This window comes from Gallus gallus, chromosome 13, assembly GCF_016699485.2.
Source record: "Gallus gallus isolate bGalGal1 chromosome 13, bGalGal1.mat.broiler.GRCg7b, whole genome shotgun sequence".
Taxonomy (NCBI): Eukaryota; Metazoa; Chordata; class Aves; order Galliformes; family Phasianidae; genus Gallus; species Gallus gallus.
In genome coordinates, this window is record NC_052544.1 from 2,550,232 (window position 1) to 2,565,278 (window position 15,047).

The 15,047-nt window shown below is 42.8% G+C and overlaps 1 long non-coding RNA gene across 1 annotated transcript in view; it reads left to right on the forward strand.

Moving 5' to 3' along the window:
* LOC101748278 overlaps positions 1 to 15,047 on the forward strand; it is a 212,718-nt gene that overhangs the window by 17,954 nt on the left and 179,717 nt on the right. The window contains exon 5 of the long non-coding RNA XR_005839572.2: positions 5,783 to 10,000. This is a non-coding gene — a long non-coding RNA (uncharacterized LOC101748278). The remainder of the gene's footprint in view (positions 1 to 5,782; positions 10,001 to 15,047) is intronic.

Consider the following 15,047-nt stretch of genomic DNA (forward strand, 5'->3'; position numbering starts at 1 on the left):
TGGCTCAAGTTACCAACAAAAGCATGAAAGTCTCAGCCCATACTATAAATTATGACCTATCAGCTCAACCAGAGTCATAATAAGAAGGGAGGAATCAGATGAGTAAGGCAATAGGGGAAAAGCAAATACTATGAGTAACGGCAACAAGAGGTTAGTTCCCTAGAAGTTGTCTAACCACATTAGATAGCAGAGCTTATGACTGAGTCTGAGCCCAGTGTCTAGAGAATAAATCAAATGTTTCTTTTTGTTGTTGTTGATAAAACATTTTCTCCACAGCAGATGGATTTAATATTTCCTGGATCCATACTGTTCAAGGCTTGGAGTGGGGATGCTTTTCCAGGATTGCATTATTGATGGTTTTGTTTCCATGGGATGCAAACTCAAGAGACTTTCTCTTAGGACTTGTTGCTATAAACGTTTAAGTGAGAATTTTTCTCTCTTCTTTGTTTCCTTCCTCTATTTATTGACTTAAGTGTTCGCTCCTGATCCACTTCAACTTCTCCAGGATGAGTTAATTCTTCCTACTCTTACTTTTTACTTGCTTTTCTGTTCTGCTGCTTCCATACCTCTCAGCTGTCTGGGCTGTGGGAATTAGCCTAGATCTTGCCAGGCTGACAGTGGTGGCACTGAGCTCTCCTCTCTCAGTGTGCCAGTTCCCTTCTTCCCCAACTAGCTCCCAAGCTATTCTTTGCCCAGAGAGGTAAGAATTGTGGAGTATTCCCAAAGAGACATGAAGTTTCTGGGCTAACTCACCACCAAGATGTTTTTTAACATGTTAATTGTCATTCAGCCACGTCTTATCTTTCAGCTTTGTCAGATGGTTCTGGATTTGCAATAGAATCCCCGAGTATAACCTTCCAGTGCTGTAAATAAGCTGTAGGGAACTTTCTCCTCCATACAGTGAGCCTGTCAATGTGAGCATTTTGCTGAACAGTTGACATTCTAATCAAGCTGATATTTAGACTGTCTGGGTCAAATATTTATTTATTTATTTATTTATTTATTTATTTATTTATTTATTTTTGACAAGTCTAATTGGGAAGATACCAAATATACTAACTAGGAATAGACCAGCCACCACAGAAACCTAGATGCATTTCAAAAAGGTAGTCAAAGCTAACCTACTGGTTTTATATGTAGATATAAATATCTTCACATATATGTCATGTTGTATGCATGCATATATTTCAAGACATGTTTCTACCTTGAAGTAGACAAAATTTTGACTTCTAGACGATTGTGGAGCCTGGGAAAACTGAAGAGTGGCTGTGTGCATGACAGCTGCTCCACTCTCCCAAAGAGAAATGCACCACTTCCATTGCTATCAGCTCTGATTGGGCAAGCAGTGATTTTAAATGGCAAGAGGACAGAGTGGCAGTGAAGAAAGGCCAGCTTTGAATGTGAAGGAAGTAGCTTTCCAAAATGGACCATGACAGGCAGTAAATCCTTCAAAACCCATCTTTAGGCAGAAAATATACTGACCACACGTGAGTCAAAAGGAGAGAGCAGCTTCTGTCCAGATCAAATACTGTAATACTTTCTGTAGGATGTTTGTTGCTTTCCTTGCGAGATAAAATCTTATTATATTTTTTCATCAAATATATATGTAATTAAAACTCACACACATATATGTGTGTGTGTATATGTATACAACTAGGAACATGCTTTTGCTGCCCTTCAATTATACAAAGTGGGATGACTGCAGTAAATGTTTGATTAACATTTAGCTGTTATTGATCTTTTCCTTTAACTCATCACAGGGAGCTAAAGTTAATTTTTGACTCAGCTTGTAAGCCGTTCCTCTCTGTCTATCTCTAGTCTCCTTTCTCTTACTGCAGCACTTCCTGCTAGGTATACGTGGTGTTCGTAAGGCAGTGTTATTCCACAATGACTAAGTTGTCCTGAAGTGTGTTATGGTTTAATAACAAGGGGAATTAGGTTTGCTGGTACCAAAACCATTTTATTATGACACATCCACAGACATAAAACCCTCTTGTGCAATAATAAAGGAAAAAAAAGCTCTTTCCATCCACTTGTTCAAAGGAAGCCTCAAGAGATCAGTACCATAATAAGAAGAAAACAAACATGATTCAGTTTAGAAAAATGTAGCTAATATGTCTAAAGGAAAATGCAAGTACTTAATCAGGCAGAGATTTGGGAAGCAGTATTATTGGACATGAGCTGTAAGTAATGGGGAGACAGAAAAATCAGATATTAAATTAATAATTGTGCTTTTTTCTAAGATGGCTTTGGCATCATGTAACTTGGGGTGTTATGTTCAGTTGTGTGCATCCCAATTGGATGGAAGATAGGAGTGAGTTGGTAGGGATTAAATAGTCTTAAAAATAATCAAATGAGGAAGATATAAAAAAAAAAGGGGGGGGGGGATTATTACAAAGAAAGTATGTATTGGAGAATTTGGTTAAGTGATGACACAAGGAAGTATGAAGGAGCTAAAATATACGAAAGCCTTAAAAGGGAAGAGGAAGCACACAGTGCAACACAAGAGATGCAATCTGAAAGATCTGGAGAGAGAGGACTGTGGAACCTCCTACAGTTCATTGTATTTAAACCAAATACATGAAAGTGCTGGGAAACATTAGAGTGTATGACTTGGTTAACATTTGGGCAGGAGGCGGGGAGAAGGGAAAAGAGTGGAGAAATTAGGTCAGTCTCTTATATCTCTAATTTCAAGGCTGATTCAGTCTCATCTCACTAATGTACTTGGGGTTATCTTATCTGAACATCCGTGATCAAAAGGTTGGGTCACGTTTAGAGATGTTTATCTGAGCTCTCCCATAGAAGTACTTCTTATCTGGGGCAGATAAGTGGCTGTTGCCTCTGGAAATCTTCCTACCTACTAGAAGGTTTGGAAACATGAGGTACAGCTTCCTATCCTCACCAGGCCTTTCAAGAGCAATATCCTCATGGCAACTGCAGATACTGAGTTAAGGTTACTGTAGCTAGTAAGGTAAAACTGCAACCTACAGTTACTTCTGTTTTGCTACTGCCTGCTCTAGCTACGTAACAGGGATGAAAAGACAATCTAGTTGCAAGAGCCTACAGAGCACAGGAACTTAGCCCACCACCTGCAAGTCCCCTGGTCAGTGGCTTTCAGAGGCAGATGGGAAGTCAGAGTTCATTGAGAAACAACACATCCTCATTGGTGTGACGAGACGAAGGATGCCTACCTGAATTCCTGGGGCATCAGCATTTGAGCCATAGGCAACTGCCAATGGCTCCCTGGCCAAGCCAGGCCTAACAAAATGTGTCTCTTGAATGTTAAAATTATAACTGAGATATTACAGTTGGACATCACAACAGTATGGTTGCTCAGAATAATGCTAACAGGTTTAGGACTAACTCCCTTCCCTTCCTTTGTGGAGAGTGCACCTATTTGACCCTATTTTGACCTCTTCTAATGCTGTTGCTATACTACTGCACAGTCCTTAACAACGGAACAGCAATGCTTTGTTTCCTTGGACTTATTAAGAAGAAAAGGGACAATTTTCTTTTAATTAAAAGCCTATTAACAGTGCTTTGACAATGCACTGAGTCTCCCAGGTAGATGCATCTAATACACATAAGTTTGTCTGGGGACAAAGACGTGAAAGAGGAGACAAGAAGACTGGGGAAAACCAGCCAGCAGAGCCTGGTGTTGTCTAATATAACAGATGACCAAGAGATGGGCAATATCCTAAAGTCTGCAGTTGTTTGTAGCACAACAAAAAACATCAGGAAGGAAAATCACGTCTGTCTTCAGGTGCAGGGCTGTGAGAAGAGGCAGACAGAAGGACAGAATGTACCAAAGAGTGCTTGGTTCCTCATTTTGTTTTCTGTATCTTGAGTTCTCTGTTTGTCCTGCATTGGTTACCACGTATCTAACACCGCAGACCTTTGATGCAGAAGACACGAGGCTCTGCAGTTTGTACTAAAAAATGAGCCCTGAACCTGAGGCTGTAAGGAACGTGCTGTAGATGGGCTTGTCCCAACAGGAGAATTGTGACATGCACAAATAGCAACATTTGCACTTCTCCAGCTCAAGTCTTTTAGTTTCGATTACCAACAAACAGGGCGGTGCACGGCAGCAGAGCTTGGTTGCTCTGTCACTGAGGAACAATGAGCAGTAATGGCTATATTATTATTTGAACCTGGCTTGGCCAGGGCTCTCTGCAGCTGCAAATTTGAAAGCAACATTAGAACTGGCTCTACTAGATATGACTGCAGTGGGAGTTTATGGGATGGAGAGGGATGGTTGTTAACTTGAATTGCATACTTTCGGGATATTTTTTCTTTTATTGTTGTTAATTTTTTTTTTTTTCTTGTTAAAACTTAGGACTGCTCCAATCAGCAGCCTGGGTGCATAGCGGGGACTGTGCTGCCTGCCCACCATGATAACAGCTCTCTCCTGCCATGGTTGGCACGCTTCTGTGCATGCACGGTCATCAGTTTTTTTTGCCATTGGGTGAGACTTCTAGATCAAAGAGGTTTATGAGCAGAACCACCAATGTGTTTGAGGTTTGCCCATCACTGCACGATACTTCCCAAGAACACATTTCCTCATTAAAAAGTAGCCAGACTTGTTCCTGACTGCATTATGGTTAGTTTTGATTCAAGGCTGCCTCCAGAATCAATGGGAGTGTGCTCTTGGAAAGTACTATACAGAGATGGGGAAACCTCAAACATTTTGGAGGTTCAGTTTGGAAACCTCTTTGGTTTGGAAGTCCACCAAAAGCATGTCATGAGATGGTTAGAAGGCTGGGTGGGGTTTACATCTGAGGATAGAGTGCAAAAGTGAGAATTGTTTAGTTTGGAAAGAGAAAGGTCTGGAGAGTATGTAAGTGAGGTGTTTAAGAAAGATAACATGAAAATTAATCCTCTCCCCAAATTAACATTGCTCCCTAATATGAGAGCAGAGGGTCCGTTAGTTAAAATGAAGGAGGGAAAATATTTCAGCATGGACCATTTCACTCAGACTGCAAAGACTGTAGGCAAGCAAGGGTGCAAGCAGCACAATTTGGCAGAGATAGGGCTGATTTTGAGACTTGTGTGCCCCTAAACAAAGCTTTCCCTACTCATCTCTTCTGTATGAAGATTATAAATAGAGTGGAGAATCAGTCCAAACTGTAGGCTTGTAAGGCTGTTCACTCAACAGGGCTTCATTCTTGGTAGTGTATATTAAGCATTTTCTTAGTACCTGATCTGCTACAGATTTCTGTGCAGATTTCATAGAAACAGATGGGACGGTCTTTGGACTGTGTTCAGGCATTTAACATTAAAATTGAGTGTCTGATGGGATTTTTGAAAGTACCTATTTGACAAAGTCCTCTTGGGACTTCCATCTCCTCCTGTAAATTCTGCCAGGCTTCTTATTTCCATCCCAAGAGTTTACGCACAAAAAAATTCTGGTCTTCTTTCACTGTGCCTCCCAGTAACACAACAGGTTTATTGGCACCTCTTCCTCTCAATGGTACCCAGTGGCAGTATATGTCAGCCCAGCAGATGCCTGGGTAGCAAATAAATAAATAAATAAGTGAAGCTTAGAAGGGGAAACTTAGGAAAGAAATCCTCACGGTCCTGGAGAATGGTTTTTTATCCAGACCCTTCAGAATAGCGTGAATGTTTACTCTAAACATTTCTGGATAAAGTATCTCATTTTACTTTATCTAAATACCCCTTTTGTTCTCTTCAGTAAGCTCATGACGTACTTAAAAATTTGCCAAGCCAAAGCCAGGACAGAGAATATGTATCCTTAAATATTTTTCCCCTTCTGTCTTCCCAGGCTGGAGCTACTTGGCAGTCTGCAATCTAGGTGAGGCAGGACAGAGGTACTCACCACAGGAAGGGGAGGTACAGTGCCAGGCACCAGCCTGCTCTGCTGCCACTGCAAACATCTATTTTGCCTAACCTGCTGAGAAGCCTTCAGTTGGTCATGAAAACAACACTGCTGATGCATGGAGATGTTTCTCTCACAAACTGTTAAACACAGATTGCACACTGAGGACCTAGAGAAGGGCTCCAGAACTGCATCTGACAGAGAAATGCAGAGTTACTTATCTGGAAGAAAACATGATTTTTAAGAGTTTCCAAGGGCTGGAATAGCACGACTCATAGGTAAAAGGAGCACAGCAACTGATCATTTTCCTGTGACCGGTATGAGATACGGCTTCTGGAGGTTGGACGAATACAAACCCACCTGTGATGAATGTAACTCACCACTGGATGTCATTGTTTCTCTATAGGAAAGAATTAGGGATGCTTGTTTGGCAGCAAAATTGTTTTTTGTTGTTATTTTTTCCCCCCAAAATAGTTTCACATATGGGATATTGAGGTATTTGGCACCTTTTCCACTTGGCTACAGCAAGATGAGGAACCAAATTACGCTTCTTGTTTTCTCAGGGTGGGGAAGGTTTACAGCCTTGAGGTGAATATGGTCTATCCTCAAATTAGCAGCTATTAGGCCAGATTGTCAGCTGGTGTAAATTGTACTGCTCTGTTGAGTCAAAGAAACGATGCCAACTCAAACAGGCTGAGAACCTAGCCCATTGTGCCTGCTTCTCTTCCAGGCCCACTCAAATACAGCCAATCCATCCTGCTTCCTCACACACCTCCTTCATGCCCCCACAACTCTACTTTTTCTTTGTGTTCTCTCACAACATCCGTATTCCTTTGTTCTTTCTACTTCAGTCCACCTGGATTTTGGTATCAGTCACTTCTGTATATTCTTTCTGCTTTCGTTTGTGTTTTCCTCAAGATGCTCCTAACAGATGCTAATCTTGAATGACATTCTGAGATAGAGATGGTCAGCTGGAAAAAGAAGCAGGCCATATACTCTTAGTCCAGAATCTTGTCTATTCAGCTTAACATCTCAACAAGGCTTTCTGGTTGTTCTGACTTTGCTTCTTATTCCATCCCAGTGCTAATTCTCTGTGCACACAAACACATGCACAAAACCCCTGTTTGAAACCTCAAAAAATATATCCGGGCAGGTAAAACTGTGATGTGGAAAACAAAAACTCTTTAGTATTTAACAAGCAGCATAGGATTCTACCTTGTTTGTTGCTGACATGGAGAGAAGGACCAAAAGGAGGTTAATTTTGGTGTAATCAGCTGCTTATCTACTCATAAGGCTTTCATGTTTGGGGGTTGGACTCAGTGATCTCTAAAGGTCTCTTCCAATCCCTACCATTCTGTGATTCTGTGATAGGTTTCCTGCAGCAGATGCTCTGTGCCATTTTTCACTACACAGGGTAGATTTGCTTTGTGGAGTTTAAGGAACTGAATGACACCACTAACAGTGCATTATAGGATGGGTTCAGCTTTCTTACTATGAGTGGTTTCCTCAGCATTCTTCTGCCCAAACTCAGTTTCACCAGGAGGCACTCAGGCTTGGTGGCTTACTGTTCTCTCGCTCCATCTTTCAACCATATTTCCTTACCTAGAATGAAAAGATAATTAAGCTAATTAATTATTCATATAGCAACAAGCAAGCAAAAAGCTTTTGGCACCATAATGACAAGGTAGAGTAATCATTTTTATCGTCTTTATACCTATTATATGTCCATCCATTATGTGAAGGATCTTGAAGCCTGCTTTGCTGCTCACAGATCTGAAGGCCTGCAGGATGACAGAAGCCTGCTTGGCCAGCAGACCCGGCCATTGCTCTGTAACATATCTGCCTGCCCACCTTGAGATATGCCGTGCTGGATACGAAGCCACTTTCGATCATGCAAAGTTGTACCCCGTGGTGCGAGCCCAGAGTTGAAGTTAGTGGTGAAGCTGGTTGTGTCCTTTTTTCTACTCCAGTTCTGCTGGTGTGGCAGCACAGCTGCTTGTGTCCTGTGGTATGGCTCTTTCCAACGTTGCCAAAGTGGTTGGCTGTCCTGCTAGTAAAAACACCAAACAGAGGACAGGGAGTAATTCAAACATTTTGTTTTCTTCAGGAGTTTGGAAGAGCTGAAGAGGATATCATTGCTACCTGAAAAGGTGGCACAGAAAATGGAAAATCAGTTCCAGGAGATGGTCTTCATCCAATTCAGGATCGATTCTGTGGTCAGTGAAGATTATTTGTAACTAAATAGAGTGCTGATGGAGCTGTCTGTAGGCTACATGGACTTAGGAATTAATCAAATTGTTCAGCTGCTGAGTGTAAGGACAGATCTTACTCTGATGACAAATAGTCCTTTCTTATTTCTGTTTTCCTGCCCTCTCTGGAAAGGGAAGGGGAGGGAAAGGGAAGACTTCTCATCTGCCAGGGAGAGACTTCTGAGATGAGATACAGTGAGATCTTGAGTTGTAGAGTCAAAGCATGCATTAATCTCAAGTGTGGCTATAATAACAATCTCTTCTTCCCAATTAAACAGTAGTCTGTGTGAGTTTGGGCTCTTACTCACTGGAGTTAGAAACAGAAACAAAACTTCTGACACTCATCAGTGCTGCAGCAGAGTGAGGTATACGCTGCTCATATTTCCCAAGGAGAATTCATTTTATATTTGTTTTACATTTTTCCTGTTTTATATGGACAAAAGATGTCTCTGGCAATGAGGTGATGAGGGAGCAGAGGGCTGTTTGGTGTGTCAGATGGAGTAGTAACTTACAAATGCTGGCTGGCTCATAAAAAGGGCTAAAGCCTCTCCCTCAGAGTGCCTCTCAGAGGATACTTTCTTTAACAGATGAGCACTATGCACACAGGATGCACTTGATGTGACACATTGGGATGGAGCAATCTGTATCAGGCAGCTGAAGAAAAATCAGTCCCAACCTCCACAGGGTCTGACTTTGGGTGCAGTAGATAAACACTTTATTTACAGGAAACATTAGAAATAGCTCTGCAGATCTGCAATCATTGGTGAATTGTGTTCTAAACTGGATACAAGAGGGGCTGGACTGGATGAATTACACTTTCAGAAATCATCAAAACAGATTCAGCAATATAAAGCCATCTATCTGAGGCTGTTCATCGAGGAAGTAATTTAACCGAAAATCAGCCTGTCTTATAAGGATTCCTCTTGGTCTTTGACACGCTATGATTTTCAGTTTGAATGCCAAAGTCAGTTATTTTACATTGAGAGTTCATTTCCTTATTTATTTTGCCAGCTGCTCTCTTTTCTCATATGCTTATATTCCATGGTTATTACATCAGTATCTTCTGATGCAATGTGCTCAGCTCCCTCCTCATTAGCTGGTTTAGGGACCATAACTGAAAAAATAGTTGATGTGAACACTGAAGAGGGAAGAAAGAAAATGTGAAAAATACAGTAGGATATAACCTAGTCTTGAACATGGAGAACAAATTGCTTCTCAGCTTTACCACAGCTCAGGTTATGCACCCGGTGACATCTGTGTATCCATCTCACTTGAAATCAGCAAGGCAGTCTGTGTGGATATGGGTTCCAGTAGTGACTCCTTTCCCTGGAGTTTTTGGCTTGTAAAAGCAAACAAGGCCCCTAGCAATAAAAGCTTTTGGCTCTGTCCCAGATTGCTTTATGGGTCAGAACAAGCAGATAGTAATATGAAACAAACAAACAGCAAAACACATCTTTCATCACATTTATTCTGAACGTTTTCATTGCTCGGAGGTCAAACCAAGATTTTATATCTACAGTTCTTCCCCTGTTCCAAAACACACTGGCACTGCAAATGATGTGGCAGTTAGCGTTATTGCTCAACAGCTGATGGTTTTTCAGACCTGAAGTTTCTGCAGCACACAGCACACAGCTGGAGGGGTTTCCTAAAGCTTATCAAAGGTAATCAGAGCATTGATTAGGACTTCCAGCAGAACGTAAATGGTTTGGATATTTAACTCCAGTGAAATAAATAAGGCGTAGGCTTCTTTGCAAATTTATCCATCGTGCCTGTACATTCAATTTGATGACTCACCACTGCAACACAGCTGCCCAGGCTGGAACGTGGCAGCCATTCTGTGCTAACAACTCAACACGGCGGTTTATTTTTCTGAAGAGGAGATGTGAGGAATAACTCGTCCAATTGAAACTGCAAGGTGAGTCACAAAGGTGATGACAAGGATTAGCTTCCTGCAGCCTGGGCTCACGACTGCAAAAAAGCTTTAGCAGGTCTTGCAGGAGACAACTTCACAGAGAGCCGGAGCCCATCCGGATAACTGTCCATTGGGGGTCCCTCTGCAGTCTGATAGCAGCGTGGGCTTTTTCTCTCTGACTATAAAGATGAGTCTTAAAAGGCTCTTGTCTGTGGTTGGGAATATTTTCCAATGAATGTCCCAGATGGAGAGCTCTTATCGATGACTTTGAGAACGCTCTGGTGTTCATTTGTAAAATAGCTTTATTATTTTCAGCTAGATGAATTACTAGGGGAGTTCAGTGTTCCTTTATACTCCCTCAAAGTGCAAAGGAGGAGTTCGTTGCTTAAATACTTGTGGTCAATCAATAGAACTGTGATATCTGGCCCCCTTTTGTGTGCCTTGAAAAGTATCTCTTTACAAATGCTGCTGGAACTCACTATACTAAAGGAAAGCAATTTGTCTCATTTCACATGTACAGCACAGCCACCTGAGCACTGGCATCCAGCTCCAGATGGGACAGTACTGGGGGCTTTACTGGAATGCCTGGTGTCCTGAATGTGATAACAAAGGGAACAACGTATCAGAGTTGCAGGTTGTTTGGCTAACAACTTCGATTTCCGCTTATTTCCTCACACTGTAGCTGTGATCTGGGCATTTTGCAGCTACTACGTCATTAACTAGAGGTTCATGCCAATGACAGGTATTGTAAAAAAATAACTAAATCAAGTGGTAGCTTTGACTCATCTTCTTGTTCTAGATCCTCTCGAGTGATTTTCATTCATGTTCAGTCATACTCATGTGAAACTCAGTTGCCCAAATTAAGCTCATTCCCAAGCGCCTAAGGCTATTTTTGCGTCACGATATATGTCACACTTCTCAGAGCTCTTACCTAGTTTATTTGCTGTCTGGAGATGCTACTTTGATATTTTCTAACACTTAAAAAGTCAATTCTTTGCGCCACAAATTCGATAAAAGACGTGATCATAGAATCATAAAATCATAGAATCATAGAGTGGCCTGGGCTGAAAAGGACCACAGTGCTCATCCAGTTCCAACCCCCTGCTATGTGCAGGGTCGCCAGCCACCAGACCAGGCTGCCCAGAGCCACATCCAGCCTGGCCTTGAATGCCTCCAGGGATGGGGCATCCACAGCCTCCTTGGGCAACCTGTTCAGTGCGTCACCACCCTCTGGGTGAAAAACTGCTTCTTAAAATCCAACCTAAACCTCCCCTGTCCCAGTTTAAAACAATTCCCCCTTGTCCTGTCACTATCCACCCTTGTAAACAGCCAATGACCAGTGATGACCAGTTTTCCCATGCAGTATTCTGGATGGAGAGGCCAGAACAAGGGAATTACACAAGATGTCAGCTTAGGCAAAGCTGAAGATAACCCAAAATAATTTAAACAGCAAATCTGACTGTGCCAGTCTCAGGGCTAAAGCACAGACTTTGGTAATGCCATCAAGGGCAGAAATGCACTTCTCATAGATGAAAAAGGAACAGGCAAACAATGTTCTCTCTGGCTTCTTTGGAAAACCATTTAGGAGCTCTCGTTATATGAAGGAAAAGAAGAAGCGGTGAGCACTGAAGCCCTTCTGCAGCTCTTCACCTGAGTACTACTTCACATGAACAGACCCACTGAACCCCAGGCTTTTATTCAAGGAATGAAGTATCTCTCAGTGTAATTAAGGATTGCCTCACTGGGCCCTGTAAATACAGTCACAACCTTTATCGCGTAATACCTTAAAGCCCAATGCAGGCTACAAATCAAATTTTCTGCACTCTCTTCTTTCAACATGAAATCAGACACGTTTTCTTTTTTGAGATGAGTCTCCCCTTTGGAAAAGTCCTTTTTTTTTTGTTGAGACATGCAGCAACTGCTTTACTGGCTGTATTTAATGTTATGCCACTAAAGAGGGCACCTTCAACAGTTTGCATCATCCCCTCACCCTATTCTTAACGTCAGCCAAGGTTATCCTATTAACTCTCGCTCTGAAGGCTGTCTTGCCCTGGAACATATTTTGCTGTGCTTACTGACAGCCTGAGAAGCGTGATTATGACCATGATTGTTAAGACTGGCAATGAAGAATTTTTGCACAGATGAGGTCTATTTTTCTTCGCAATGTGATTCAATGCTATGATGTTACCCTGATTTGTCATTTTGGACCTCCTACGTTATTTCGATGACAAATAAACTGCAGGCATGTTGAAGGGCCACCTGCTTGTCAGGTGGGATTGATGTAAATGTCTGAAGTACTTGCAAACTATATCCTTTTGTTAAATCTAATGTTACATATGTGGCTGAATGTGCTATTGCACTGTGTGTGTTGAGAAGCAACAGACCTGAACAGCATATATGAGAAATGATGCACAAAGCTTGTGCGTTTATATACTCCTTTTTGAGCCAAATACTTTACTGAGGGGATTAATGTGCATTTTAACTTCTGCAGCTGTTTCTCTGTGTTCATAAAAATTCAAAGTTCAGTCTCAAGTTACACTATGGTAAACCAGATGTACTTCATGTTTCAGGTACAGAAAACTACAACACTGAAAACTACTCTCAGTTCACAGCAGCACAAGTGCGACTGGGATGAATTTTCCTCCCCTTGAGATTCTTTGTCCTTGTCTTTATAAGTCTGAAACTCCTCTGACTACAAGACCTGCTATGATACTAATTCCTTCCAGCACTGCCAGCTTTTACAGCTTATTCATAAACCTTCTGGATTTGCATGAAGACAAAACACATCAGTTGTCACACTCTGTTCTTGCCTGTCATGGGGAAATCTCTGTTTGGGTTGGATACCTTTCCTGCTTTCTTCTTCAAGCAAAACAGACATCTGGGTGCTGGGGCAAGCAGGCAGTGCTCTGTTTCACCTCCTGAGGAACTAAGAGGAATCGAGGGATAGGAGGGGTCAAAAGGAAGAAACTAGTTGTACGGATAAAAAAATATCTTTGCCCTCCTCTGAACAACAGAGGAACTACATTCCTCTCAGCTGCAAAGCCAGGAGGGAGGGTGTGAGGGAAAAGGAATTATAGAATCATTGTAGGATAGCTTGGGTTGGAAGGGACTTCAAAGATCATCGAGTTCCAACACTTGCATCAGGCAGAGTTGCCAGCCACAAGATCAAGCACTACGTGAAGTTGCCCAGAGCCCCATCCAACCTGGCCTTGAACACCTCCAGGGCCTGGGCATCCACAGCCTCTCTGGGCGGCCTGCGCCAGCACCTCACCACCCTGTCAGTGGAAAACTTTCCCCAGCATCTTATCTAAATCTCCCTTCCTTCAGTTTAAAACCTTTCCCCCTCATCCTATCACTATCTACCTGGTTCCCCTCCTGTTTTTAATCTTCCTTTAAATGTTGGAAGGCCACAATGAGGTCTCCCCAGAGCCTTCTCTCCTCCAGGCTGAACACCCATAGCATCCTGAGCCTGTCTTCATAGCAGAGGTGTTCCAGCCCTCTGATCATTCTCATGGCCCTGCTCTGGACTCTCTCCAAGAGCTCCACATCTTTCCTGTGTTGGGAGCCCCAGACCTGAACACAATACTCCAGGTGGGTGCTCACAGGGGCAGAGTAGTGCTGCTCACCACAGTCTGTGGCTGAGACCTTCCACCTAATTCCTTACCCACCAAAATGGTCTCTGCAGCTGTAGAGGGACAGTGGCTTGTGGGAAACAGAGGTGCAAAGGCAAAACATAGGCAAAAGAAGGAAAATCAATTATGCAACCATGAGTTTTGGGGTCATCTAACAATCATGTATCAACAGTCAGCATCTCATACCAAATCATGATGTTTACTTCATTCTAGAGAGAGTTTTTGTGTGCATGGATGAAACTGACTGCCAAACAAGGGAGGAAAGGAGGACAGAAGTTTAAATGTCGGAGGGTGGGACAGGAGCAATATTTGCATGCCTGCTGGTTTCTGGGCCGTGGCAGAGGCCAGGAACCCTCACTGCCCCATGTGGAGCTGCTGCAGGGCCCCTCCTGTCAGCAGAGCAGGGGCTGCCCAAGTTCCACACAGCTAAGGAGAAATCAACCCCACAGGGAGGACTTCAGGCCATTTTTGTCACTCTGCTGTCCGAACACACGGCTGTGTATTGTTTTTGTTACTTGACCTTCAAGAGCAGGGGATCATTTGGGATGCACCCCTTGTTTCTGAGGGTTAGCAGCTGCCTCCTGAGGGGGAACCTCCACCTGTGGTTAACTGATTGCTCTCAAATTGCTTAATTATCAGCTCAGACTGAATGCTGGCCAGGTGCAAGCCAGCCCAGGCAACAAGAGGCTCTCACCACCTCAGTGTGGGGCTTCTTGCACCTGGAGGCCATTGCTTGGGGACAGGTGGGAGAGGAGAAGTCTCTGTCCAGGGCAGCAGTGTTAAGTGGCTGATTTGCTTAATTGCCCCAGCTTCACCTTGTTATTTTAGCATGAATGACAAAGAGAGCACTTTTTTTACAGCCAGCTCTACACAGGTATGGTGTAGAAGCTAGTTCTTACTTTTCTCTGTGGTAGAACCTGTCTTGGGCTGCCCCAGCTGTGAGTTGTGGCCTCTGGTGAGCATTATCTTACTGTAAGATCTGCTACTCTTGCTTTATGGCCTGTTCTGATCAATTTGTGAAGGAAAATGGAAGTCTCTGACACCTGTGCAGTCCTCTCCCAGGCGGGGGCTGTTGAATGTGGATTTCTCTCTGGTTCTAAAGAGTAATCCTACTGTTGTCACGAGGAAGCCTGTAGTTTCCCTATAGTTCTCTACACCTGGAAAAGAAGATACCCCATTACACCGATCTTTTCAGGCAACAGGAATGTATTAGAAAATGTTCACCTGGAGAGCTGGTGACAGCTGCAGTTAGCTGTTTTCTTTGAGTTCCTTAACAGGTGTTAACAAAAGATGTGAGGGTGGAAGAGGTTTTCCCTGTCCTCTTTGTTACTTTCATTACTGGAGGAATTATTGCTGCTGTCTGGGTCAGAATATCACATTGTATGGAATCAGAGACTCGCTCAGGTTAGAAGGGACCA